Below are 12,498 nucleotides of genomic sequence, written 5' to 3' on the forward strand. Positions count from 1 at the left end.
TTCATATGTTCAGCGATTTTCCTACTATTTATGTTCCCTTGATTCGAATGATCATTTACCAAGTTTACATTACATTACGTTATTTACATTATTTACGAATTCGAGAGATCAGCGTCCAACAAGCCTAGCTTCTCAGCTGGTCTCTCTTTTCATTTCACCCCTTTCTTTTTTAACATACACACGAATACTCATGCTTTTAAGAATGTTAAGTTTTATAAAATGAGGATATAAGTATCGTATTTTGTTCGTATAATTACCCAATCTTTGCAAATGTAAGGTCGTTACTTTTGTTCATTTTTGTAATTGTATTTATGTATTTGAATTTATGTATTTTTGACTTGTATGTGAAAAATGGAAAGAAAAGAAATGAAATAAATCAATAAATCTAAAAAAAAAAAAAAAAAAAAAAAAATAATTGAACTTGATGGAAAATAAGCAATATAGTTATGCAGTTTGGAGATTCCAAAAGTTACAAAGCCATTAGCCCCGGGGGCCACTTTTGACGAGTGGAAACCATGCGCGACCAATAAACACGTAAGAGGATGTCTTTTTCAAGATAGGGCACGTTACGTAATAAGGGTGTCAAAAACACTAAAATAATGAAAAAAGGGTATCTATTTCGCTAGGAAAGCTACGTGTTTAGGGTCAAATTTGCGAGGGTATAAAAAAGACTAAAATGTTTTATAAAGGATGTACTACGTGTTTAGAGTCCGATTTGCGCGAGGTGTGGGAAGTCGGGCCGTTATACCCAATGATAGTAAGAATATCGCTGTACTTGTTTAGGGGTTCAATGCATGGAATACTTGCTAAGGGTATCGTTTTGTTTTACACGCCAATACTTGTTAAGGGGTGCAATTTCAGAATATGGAAAATACTTGTTTATGGTGCTTTTCGAGACCCCATGGTCGCGCATGGTATCTACCCGTCAATGCCCCTCCCCCCTGGGCCATTAGATCATGTGATTTTTTAATGAATATTTTGTTTATATGAATATTTTGTTTTTATGAATATTTTATTTATTTTGTTCCAATAGTTAGTTTGGAGGCAAATAACATACCAGTTAGATATAGTTTGATTACACTATACAGGTTTATTGGGTTAGCTGCATGCGACAACATCACGGCGACCATCTTGGTAGCAGCCACATGTGTTAATAACAGAGCATAGTCTACGTTTGCAGACCTTTATCAGTTATCACCACAGTAGTCATTCATGTTATATATCTTTTCATTCTGTTTTTGTTCTACTTCTTCGCCCCCTCCCTCCTTAAACGGATTGGCAGGGATCCCAGCCCATCAGGGATTTTTTTAAACGTTTTTTTCCAGTCAGGGTAAATTCAGGGAATTTCGATCGGCCCAAAAGTCGAAAGCACGATAGTCAGTGAGACTCTATTATATTTTGTTGTATATTAAAACAACATTCATTGAATGACATGTTATGGTGGTTTTTTTTTAGTGTAGCCTCTTTTACTACCGTACAAGTAGGCCTACTGGTACATATAATTAAAAATAATAATAGGCCTACACGTATATATATATATAAATAATACATGTTATTCACTGCAACAACTTAGAAAACATGAGAAACTGCATGGAAATGGGTTTAAATAATTATCAGGAAATTTTTTAACTTCTTCAGAGAAAAATCAGAGATTTTTGTTTTCTTGAAAAGCTGGGAACCCTGATTGGGTTAAGCCAGCCGTTAACTATCTACAGTAGATCATATACATAGTGGTGGATAAATTAACATCATAATTTTTCCACCTCTATGATCGTATAATAGCGTTATTTTAAAGAAAAATAGCAATTTTTTATTGTTTTTCCCAAAAACCTTAAAAAATCCCCTGAAACAGACAAAAAATCCCCAAAGTTTGTTTAATCCCCAAATAATTTCTTTTCATCTCCACAGGCTTTTGAAAATCCTCATATTTTTCAAAATTTGGGGATAAAGATATAGTCTCTGTCTAACTGTACTCTAAATTGAGGGGCGCGTATGTGAAGATTCGAAGCCGGCGCGCGGAAAGTAACTTTAAAAATTTCATCAGAAAATTGAAAACAAGTCACCATGTAAACTTTACAAATTAGACCAAGTGGCATGTAGACGAAATGAATGTTAGACTATCTGGAAATTAGACCAATTGGAAATTAGCCGAAGTGGAAATTAGACCAAGTGGAAATTAGCTGAAATGGAAATTAGACCAACTGAATAATGGACCAAGTGAGGATTAGACCAACTGGTATTAGACCAACTAGTATTAGACCAACCGACTATTAGACGAACTGGTACTAGACCATATGCAATTAGACCAAGTGACAATAAAATACATTAGACGAAATGGCAATTAGACCAAATGAAAATTAGACCAAGTGACGATTAGCCCAACTGGGCATTGGACCAAGTGGCTATCAGACCAAGTGGTCATTAGACCAATTGGCTATTAGACCAAGTGGTCATTAAACCAATTGGCTATTAGACCAAGGGCTCATTAGACTAATTGGCTATTAGACCAAGTGGTCATTAGACCAAAAGAGAATTGGACTAAGTGGGTTTAGCCCGAATGTTGTTAGCCCATCTGATGATTAGACCAAGTGATATTAGACCATCCGTCAGTAAACCATTTAAATGACCGAGTTCACCGGCTTAGTCCATAGAGGGTCTAAGTGTCACGAATAAAATCAAGTGACAGATAACACGGAGCATGTGACCAATTATACCTCGGTCACATTTGCTCTACGTCGAAAACAGCCGTTTTAACATTTGTTTGTACCAGCTACCTATAGGTGGTTTGAATAAATATGAATAAAACGGCTGTTTTCGACTCGCCGTACGGCCGCCGTAGAGCAAATGTGACCAAGGTATTACATATCTATAATATATTTCGATTGTATTGTTTCATCATCTTGAAATGAAATGTTAAAAAAATGTAATACATTGACCATTGGCGGAGCAGGGATTTTTCAATGGGGGGGGGGGGGGGGGGAGGGCATGTTAGTGATCGAGGATTGACTCTTTTTATTATTAGTCTCCTATTTTGTACCCAAGACAGCCTAAATTAGCGTATCATATACAGGGGCGGATCCGGCTTTGGTGAATACGGAGGGGGGGGGGGGATCATTTTCATCCACATTTTCCCCGATCGGTCGTGAAAGGTTAATTTGTGTCAATTTTTTTAAGGGGGTGGCAGTCCTGAATTCTGAATTGGTTGTATCCACATTTTCCCGATCGATCGCTGAAAGCTAATTTGTGTTGGTTTTTGAGAGGGGGGAGCTAGGGGTATTCCTTACTGAAGTCTGAAGTATAAGTACATCTCAGAATACATATCTCATCAATCAAATGATGCAAGCGTGAAGCAGGAGCTGAACATTTTTCATATTCCAACATTTCACCACCCTTTGACCGTAACATGATAGTTCAAACATGTTTTAATAAAGAACGGGATATGTATTTCAATAAACAATTCTTGCGAGCGCGAAGCGCTATCTGAAATTATTGAGATTTGGACATAAAACGGGACGCTCTATTCGCTTTTTGTAATCATGACAAGGACGGCAATCTTCATCAATCTGATCCAAGTGCGAAGCGCGAGCTGGACAATTTTGAAATATCGATCCGAAAATTTGACATTTTAAGCACTTTTTTTTATAATGAACAAACCATAGGCTACGATAACGCAATATCTCTCAAATCTAAGAGGGCGTCCAAGATGACCGCTGTCTGGCTTAAATGAAATCATGAGAGATAAAATTAGCTGAGGACCCCCCCCCCCCTTCATTCTGTATACCATGGCTCGACTTAGATCTATGACGGGGATGGTAGACAAACATATAGACATTTTAAAATAAATTACCAGGAAAGATGGTTATTATTGTCTAACAAGTGGAATGCCTCTGGCCGTCTCACCTGCATCACGCGATTCAATATAGCAGCAGTGCTGATTTTGAAAACTACTATAACTCGCACAAGATGTTCAGTGATACTTGGTTTCCACGTTTTATGAACTAGACCAATACACTTATAGAGATATGATGGCAATTCAACAAATACCCCCAACGTGGCCAAAGTTCTTTGACCTTACATGACCTTTGACCTTGATCATGTGACCTGAAACTCGCACAGGATGTTCAGTGATACTTGATTACTATTATGTCCAAGTTTTATGAACTAGACCAACACACTTTCAAATTTATGGCTGTAATTCAACAAATACCCCAATTTGGCCAAAGTTCATTGACCCTAAATGACCTTTGACCTTGATCATGTGACCTGAAACTTGCACAGGATGTTCAGTAATACTTGATTACTATTATGTCCAAGTTTCATGAATCAGATCCATAAACTTTCAAAGTTATGATGGTAATTCAACAGATACCCCCAATTCGGCCAAAGTTCATTGACCCTAAATGACCTTTGACCTTGGTCATGTGACGTGAAACTCATGCAGGATGTTCAGTGATACTTGATTAACCTTATGTATAAGTTTCATGAACTAGGTCCATATATTTTCTAAGTTATGATGACATTTCAAAAACTTAACCTTAGGTTAAGATTTTGATGTTGATTCCCCCAATTCGGCCAAAGTTCATTGACCCTAAATGACCTTTGACCTTGGTCATGTGACGTGAAACTCATGCAGGATGTTCAGTGATACTTGATTAACCTTATGTATAAGTTTCATGAACTAGGTCCATATATTTTCTAAGTTATGCTGTCATTTCAAAAACTTAACCTCAGGTTAAGATTTGGTGTTGACGCCGCCGTCGCCGCCGCCGCCGCCGCCGTCGCCGTCGGAAAAGCGGCGCCTATAGTCTCACTCTGCTATGCAGGTGAGACAAAAATGGAGTGATTGGCCTAGAAGGGCTTTTCTGAAAAAACACCCCTTGACTGATAATTCCACAGTCGTTCTCATGAGCCACCGTTGCCACTAAAGATGTCAAAATATCGCAATATTGTACCAGAGCGACCAGAGCGTAAAAATTTTCGTCTTTTTTAACGAAAATTAATACGAATTATTTACGGTATGAAAAATAATAGCAATGCGATTATTGTTACTGAAATAAAAGTTAGTGTTAGGAGTTACGTGTTTTTACCGAAAAAAAAAACCCGGGAAAAAACCCCATGAGAATCTTCAAAATTGTAGGAGGAGTGTAATTGATGTCTTGTAAAAAATGTGTTTTATCGTACATCGTACAGAGAGACAAATTATCGGACACAAATAGGATACTGATCGGACATCTGTATGGCAACATACTATGGCAAACAAGTCCGGGGTTCGATTCCCGGCACGGCTCTTGGCCGAGGCGTATTTATATACATTGCACTTTTATCTTAAATCAGATTGATACCAACGTGTTCACTTGTTTCTTTAAAAAAAAACGTAGCCAACACTGGTCGCCTGCTGCCAGGTCACGGGTCGATCACGGGTCGGTCATCACCGGTCAAGCGCAGCGCATACATAGCCGGCAAGTTCAACATGGCGATCAGGTCCGCAACTCCAAGGTCGAACTAAAGGATGACCGAATGTCCTGGAGAAATGAATAGGGAGGATTTAGATTTCATTTTCTCTAGTTTGTATATTGTAATATAGAGCTAGTCAAGTCAATTAAGTCATCTTAACTGGGTGAGTAGACTCTAATGTTAATTAGACCTATAACGTGAGGCATAGGCCTATAAAACGTTTGACCACACACAGTAAATTCACGAACCAACTTATATACCCTTATTACAGCTGGTGTCGCTTTTAGTCTAACGCTGCGCTAAATGTTTGTTCGATAGCCCTTGAGTCGGGCGGGCGGCGATTGGAGTCTAGATTTTGTATAATGTCATGACTATTATTACGGTGAAATACGTGAAACAAAATAATATGGACTGTTCTGTATTCGGATGACGGTGGAAATCATTGATCCCCCGGTGCTTTTCATACCAGCCCTTCTCTCACCCTTCGGCCATTTGGCCTCGGCCCGGGCAGGGAGATAGAAGGGCCGGTATGAAATTCGCCTTGCCAATTGGTCTACGAAAGCTCTGTCTACTGCGTGGTTTGTCTCATCTCAGATGGTTTAATCCCATTTTGTCTACAGTCATTTGGTCTAATAACATTTTGGTATAAGCTACCAATTGGTGACATGACCATTTTCACTATTTTCCTTTTATATGGTTATTCATGGATATCCCACTTGGCGTAATACGAGTTGTTCTATTCAACTTAAGTATTTACCATATAATGGTTCGTCTAAAATCCGATTCGTATTTTCATTATTTCGTCTATTCTGTCTTATAAACCATTTGGGTTACATTTCATTCTCTGTAATACTCTGTATTAATCAAATTTTAGTCTACTGACCAGTTGGTCTACTCTACACCATTTGGTTAAAAGATGCAGCCAATTAAATACTCATTTAGTCTAATGACCAGTTGATCCAACGTCCATTTGGTCCAACACCCAATTGGTCCAATGACCACTTGGTCTAAAGATTATGCATGAGGTATATCAATGTTATCTTAAAGCAATTGCAATCTAATAAGTGAACTTTCCCTTTAAAAGTTTAAGCAAGTGTTACCATGGACACGGACTTATGAGTAGCTAAAAGCTATTATCATCACAAAAGAACATTTCCTTTGTAAATGACCTGCAACTTTAAGTATGTAGCCAGACAGGAATCTTTTGTCTGCTAATCTACAAGAAACTAACATCAACACGTGCCTGAAATATCTTGCTTAGAACTTGGTTCCAATTGAACACAGTTCCTTCTACTAAAGATTCTTGATTCTTTATATCGCGACAAAAAGTGCGGAAAGTTGCAGTATATTTAAAGTTAAATACAGATAGGCCTAATCGAGTGGTGTAAATATTTGAAGGTAGCCTATGTCATCAGAATGCCATATTTTCAAGGAATATATTGATAAGTGGGTTAGTCATTCTTTTCCGAACCGGTTGTGCAAACATTGAAAATCGGCGTGAAATAGTAAATCCATTTATCATCATTATACTAACACGATTGGGAGCCTTGAATTGAAATAAACTAATCGGTACATCGATCAATCAATCAATCATGACACTTATATTGTTTGATGTTTTCTTACGAATAAGAGCAAAAAAAATTGAGACAAGGGAGGTGCTTCTCCCATAAGTAAAACAGGGGCCGCGGAATGGTTTTCAAAGTGGGGGGGGGGGGGGGGGGGGGCTGACCATGCAAAAAAAAATCACAATCCTATGGTAATTTTTACGTTTTTGTACACGGTTTTGGAAAAAAGTAGGGGGCCGAATGAAGCCCCACCCCCCGCTTCCGCGGCCCCTGTAAAAGTGGTATGGTCTAGGGCAGTGGCGTACCGTGGGTTACGGCATTGGAGGGGCACCAACAAAAATGTTAAGACACTTAGTGGGCGCGTGAAGCGCGCTCAATTGCCAGGTATACTGACCTATTAGAGACATTTTAAGGACTGTGCCATTAAATGGATATGTGTCTCACTGATCAAATAATGCGAGCGCGAAGCGCGAGCTGAAAAGTTTTGATATTCAGACCTAAAAAGGGACATTTTAAGTAATTTTTTGTAATCATGATACGTACCTGTTTCGCTAAACAATGCGAATGCAAAAGGCGAGCTGAATTTCTTTGAAGATATTGACCCCAAACAGAGACATTTTAAGGACTATTTTTTTTAGGAATCCATTTAGTATACATATCTCACTATAATCATATAATGCGAGTGCCAAGTGCTTGCTGATTTTGTTAGAATTACATCTAAACACATGAAGCACTTTTTATAGTCATACGCATCTCACTATTCAAATATTCTGATCTGAATATTAAAATTTTCAGCTTGCGCTTCGTGCTCGCATCATTTGGTAAGTGAAATTGTGAATTACAACAAACAAGACTTAAAATGCCTCTTTTCGGGTCTGAAAAGAAAAACAGCTTGTGCTTCGCGCTCACAATATATGATTGGTGATTGGTGTTCATGATTGCAATGACTACAAGATGTGTTTCATGCGTTTATGTGTGATTCTTAAAGGTCAAGTCCACCTCAGAAAAATGTTAATTTGAATCAATAGAGAAAAATCAGGCAAGAAAAATGCTGAAAATTTCATCAAAATCGGATCGAAAAAAGAAAGTTATGACATTTCAAAGTTTCGCATTTTTTCCACAAAATAGTTACGTGAACGAGCCAGTTACATCCAAATGAGAGAGTTGATGATGTCACTCACTCACTATTTCTTTTGTTTTTTATTGTTTGAATTATGCAATATTTCAATTTTTACGAATTTGACAATTAGGACCTCCTTGCCTGAACCACAAGATGTTAAAATGATGGAGTTCCACGTGTTCAGGGAGGAATGAAACTTCATTTCACATGACAATGACGAGGAAATCAAAATATTTCACATTTCATATAATAAAATACAAAAGAAATAGTGAGTGATGACATCAGTTCCCTCATTTGCATACCGACTAAGATGTGCATATAACTGTTTTGTGAAATGAAGCGAAACTTTAAAATGTCATAACTTTCTTATTTTACATCCGATTTTGATGAAATTTTCAGCGTTATGCTTGTTGGATTTTTCTCTTTTTATTCAAATCAAGTTTTTGTTGGGGTGGACTTGTCCTTTAAAAAAAATCAGGACGCGCTTGGCGCTCGCATTACATGGCTATGGTGAGATATGTATGCTACCTTTTAATGAATTCCCCAAAATTTATCCTTAAAAATGTCCCTGTTTAGGGTCAAGAAATACTAAATTTCAGCTCGAGCTTCGCGCGCGCATTGTTTGTTTAGGCAGACAGGTAGGCCTACGTATCATGATTTACAAAATTTAGCTTATAATGTCCCTTTAAATATCTCTTAGCGGTCGCGTTATTTGATCAGTGGGATATATATCCTTTTAATGGCACAGTCCTTAAAATGTCTCTATTGGGTCAGTGTACCAGGCTTATTGAGCGCGCTTCGCGCGCCAATTAAGTGACTCAATTTTTCTGCTGGTGCACCCCTCCCCATGCCGTGACTCACAATACGCCACGCCACTGTGGCCTTCCGAGAACGGGCTCCCGAAAAGCAGCAATAGCCCACACTTGAATAAATTGTAATCATTTCATTATTAACCAAGCAATAAGTAATTATCAGCAATGATGAGACATAACTTAAAGGGGGAGCTCCCCCTGACGAAAAATCTGTTGTAAAAATAACAGAAAATATTGTTGATGGTTTGAGGAAAATACAATAAAGATTATGTAAGGTATTATAATTTCATTTTTTTAATGTGTCGTCATAAACGAGCAACTGCCCCATAGGTTATGTAATATAAAATGCCCAAATATTCATTTTCAATGGCTCGTGATGATTTATTTTGCATTTACTTTTAGGAGCGGGTGTGAAATAATTTGTGTATTGATATACTGATGGTCCAATAAAAACCATTTTAAATTTTCTGAGAAAATGACATTTCATTGATTTTTTACCATACGATATATAGGATAGCTGCTCGCATATGAGCATATGACGTGGTCACTAATCAAATACTAGTAATTAAAATTTTAATTTTCTTTTATTCTTTGATGGATTCCCGTCAAAACTTCGCCAATATTTTGGAATATTTAATAAGCTTTTTGTCAGTGTGAAATTCCCCTTTAAGAGTGAAAATTCTCATAACTCGCGATCGAGCAAAACGACATTGCTGACTCTGAAAATGAATATTTTACTTTTTTATCTTTTGTGACGAATTTTAGCAAAAAGTTCAGAAAATTTTCTTCTCCCCTTCACTTTTTCTTTGTATTAGAGCCCCCCCCCCCACATCGGTTAATAGAATCTAAACGAGTTCTCCGATCCCCTCCGTCACTATAATATTAAATATACGAATCCTTCGACATTGCATCACGTACGAATCGAACTCATAAAAAATAGTATTAGAAGTAGAACAATAAATAAATAAACAAAAATTGTACATACCTTTGAATAAATTATCAGGCATGCGAAGCAAGATTAGGAGGTCGGCCAGTGAGTGTCTCATGATCGATTCGATCGGCCTTTTAGTTTACAAATTCGCCTGCTGATACCGGCTGGCATTCGTTTTCCTGGTCGTTCGATCTATCATCGAATTCTATCAGCCCAGATCTTTTAATAAGGACCTTCCTTTGGTGAAAGTTCGGATCGGGTTGACATTGATATGATAACATAGTGAAGGAAGTGTTGTCTTGTAGACTAAAGTTTGCACAAATCGGGTGTTATTTATTAAGTAAAAGTATAGTTGCAACGATTTTTGCTCAAGTGTAGGCCCGGGAGTGTTGGTGACTTTAATTTGCTAAACGCAGACCGCCAATATTAATAAGAAGATTTAGAGATGAACGGACGCACGCACGCGCGCGTGTTTGTGATCATACAACGACTGAACTTAAAAATTTCTGGAAGGCGGTAACTAACCACCGCTTGTGTTAAAGCAATGGTGACATAAGACCCTATTTAGTCGCGGGTGTGGTCGCAATGCATGCCGGACAGGCGTATGAAAAATTATGTAATGGTATATATTTAGCTATAGTGTATTGACCAAGTGAACTAGACATCAACGCGCGGTTCGGTCCGTATGCAAATGAGCCCCGGTCTTTCATTCATTGGCCAATTGGCGCCTGTACTGCCCCTGGTCGAGAGATGGCGACAGAGTATTGTAAGTGAGCAATTAGTGTGGTGATTCTATTTTCTTCTTATTTTGTTTTGACCGACTTTAGGGATCAGTAAAAACTCTTTCGAAAACAGGACAACATCCCAGTTTATTACATATGCTAAACTCTATGCTGAGCGAAATCTATATGTTTTTTAATCAATATCCACATAGAAAAGAGTACAATTATGATGATGGAGACGAAAGCGACGACTTGTTGTGATGTAATAGGCCCACTGACGGCAAGTGGCGATATGTCGTTGTACAACTTGTACAATTTTTATCGGGTGGAATTAAAATTGTTCCCTTTCCTGGTAAAGTTGCACAAAATAATGACCTGGTTTTTAACTGGGTATCGTGAAAATTGAAAATGGTGATATTTTTTCCCATTTTTACTTATCAATTTACTTCATCAAGACATACCAAAAAATGCCTCCCTGCGAACCTGTCAAAATACAAATTCATCTTTATTGTAAATGTTCCTCTATAAAGATAAATATTCCTTATTCCTAATTAACGGCACAAACTCTCGTTGAAAAGTACCTGATTTTAATTAAATCGAAAAAACCACGCCTAATGATCTGGATTTTCTTAAACTAGAATAAGAAGTTTACGCCGTTTTTTTTTTTAGTTGGCAAAATCTGACTTAACAGCGACCTGGATAGATAACCAGGGGCGAAGGCTAACATTTTCCTGTAAAAAAAAAAGTTCACTCTCTCTCCGTTTGTCACCCAATCTCTTTTCTCTACCTACCTCGCCCTGTCCCAAGTATATCCACGGCCGTTCGATTACTTGAAAGAAATCGAGACTTTACCCTAGTTATCGTTTATATCATAGTCGTTTAATTACATTATAACGCATATGATGCATACATTTTTTATCGCTGCCGTGTTGTTTATATTTCTTGCTTATGATCATTACGAAGTATACAGTTCACCAAGGTTATATTGCAGCGATCTATGAATAATATATTTTTGTTCGTCATTGGTCATGACAAAAAACAACATTTTTTGCATCTTGTTGCTATGTAATGGAACTCTTCTTTTCGTTCAAATGTTGTAAGTATTCCTATATAATTGCTATTAAAAAAAAACGAAACCGTACCACAACTCTGAATCTGACCCGCACCTCTTTGGCTAGCTACGTGTGAATCGCACTCGGTTTAAGGCAATATGATGATAGTGCTGTTTGTAAGTTATTTAGTATTCACTGGTACATGATATTTTATATTTTTATATATTACCATGTATATGAATATCTGAAATTATTCATATAAATATCTGAAATTATCCCCTAATCATTCTTGACCTACATTGCAATATACGCAAAGATAAAATTCATTTAATCTCGGATTAATTTATATCATTATCTAGTCATTAATTAAAATCAACAGCATTCTTTCTTGCTCATGTGGTGGCTCTGAAAAGAGCCGTTATTTGTAGTCAATAACCATATGGTTAGATTAGCCGCCGAAACCGTACAGAGTACGGCCCTGCCTCTTTAGTGCATAGACCACGTCCATGGCTGTGACAGTCTTGCGCTTGGCATGCTCACAGTAGGTGACGGCATCACGGATGACATTCTCCAAGAAGACTTTCAGTACACCGCGTGTCTCTTCGTAGATGAGACCAGAGATCCTCTTGACTCCACCTCTTCTTGCTAGACGGCGGATAGCAGGCTTCGTGATACCTTGGATGTTGTCTCGGAGAACCTTGCGATGACGCTTGGCACCACCCTTTCCGAGACCCTTTCCTCCTTTTCCGCGACCTGACATCTTGATGAATGAGAGCTAGTTGTGTACGATACTGAAGACTGGATGTTACGCTGAGCGAATGAGTTAAAAAGCGAGAGCAGCG

The sequence above is a fragment of the Lytechinus pictus genome, chromosome 5 (assembly GCF_037042905.1).
Source record: "Lytechinus pictus isolate F3 Inbred chromosome 5, Lp3.0, whole genome shotgun sequence".
Taxonomy (NCBI): Eukaryota; Metazoa; Echinodermata; class Echinoidea; order Temnopleuroida; family Toxopneustidae; genus Lytechinus; species Lytechinus pictus.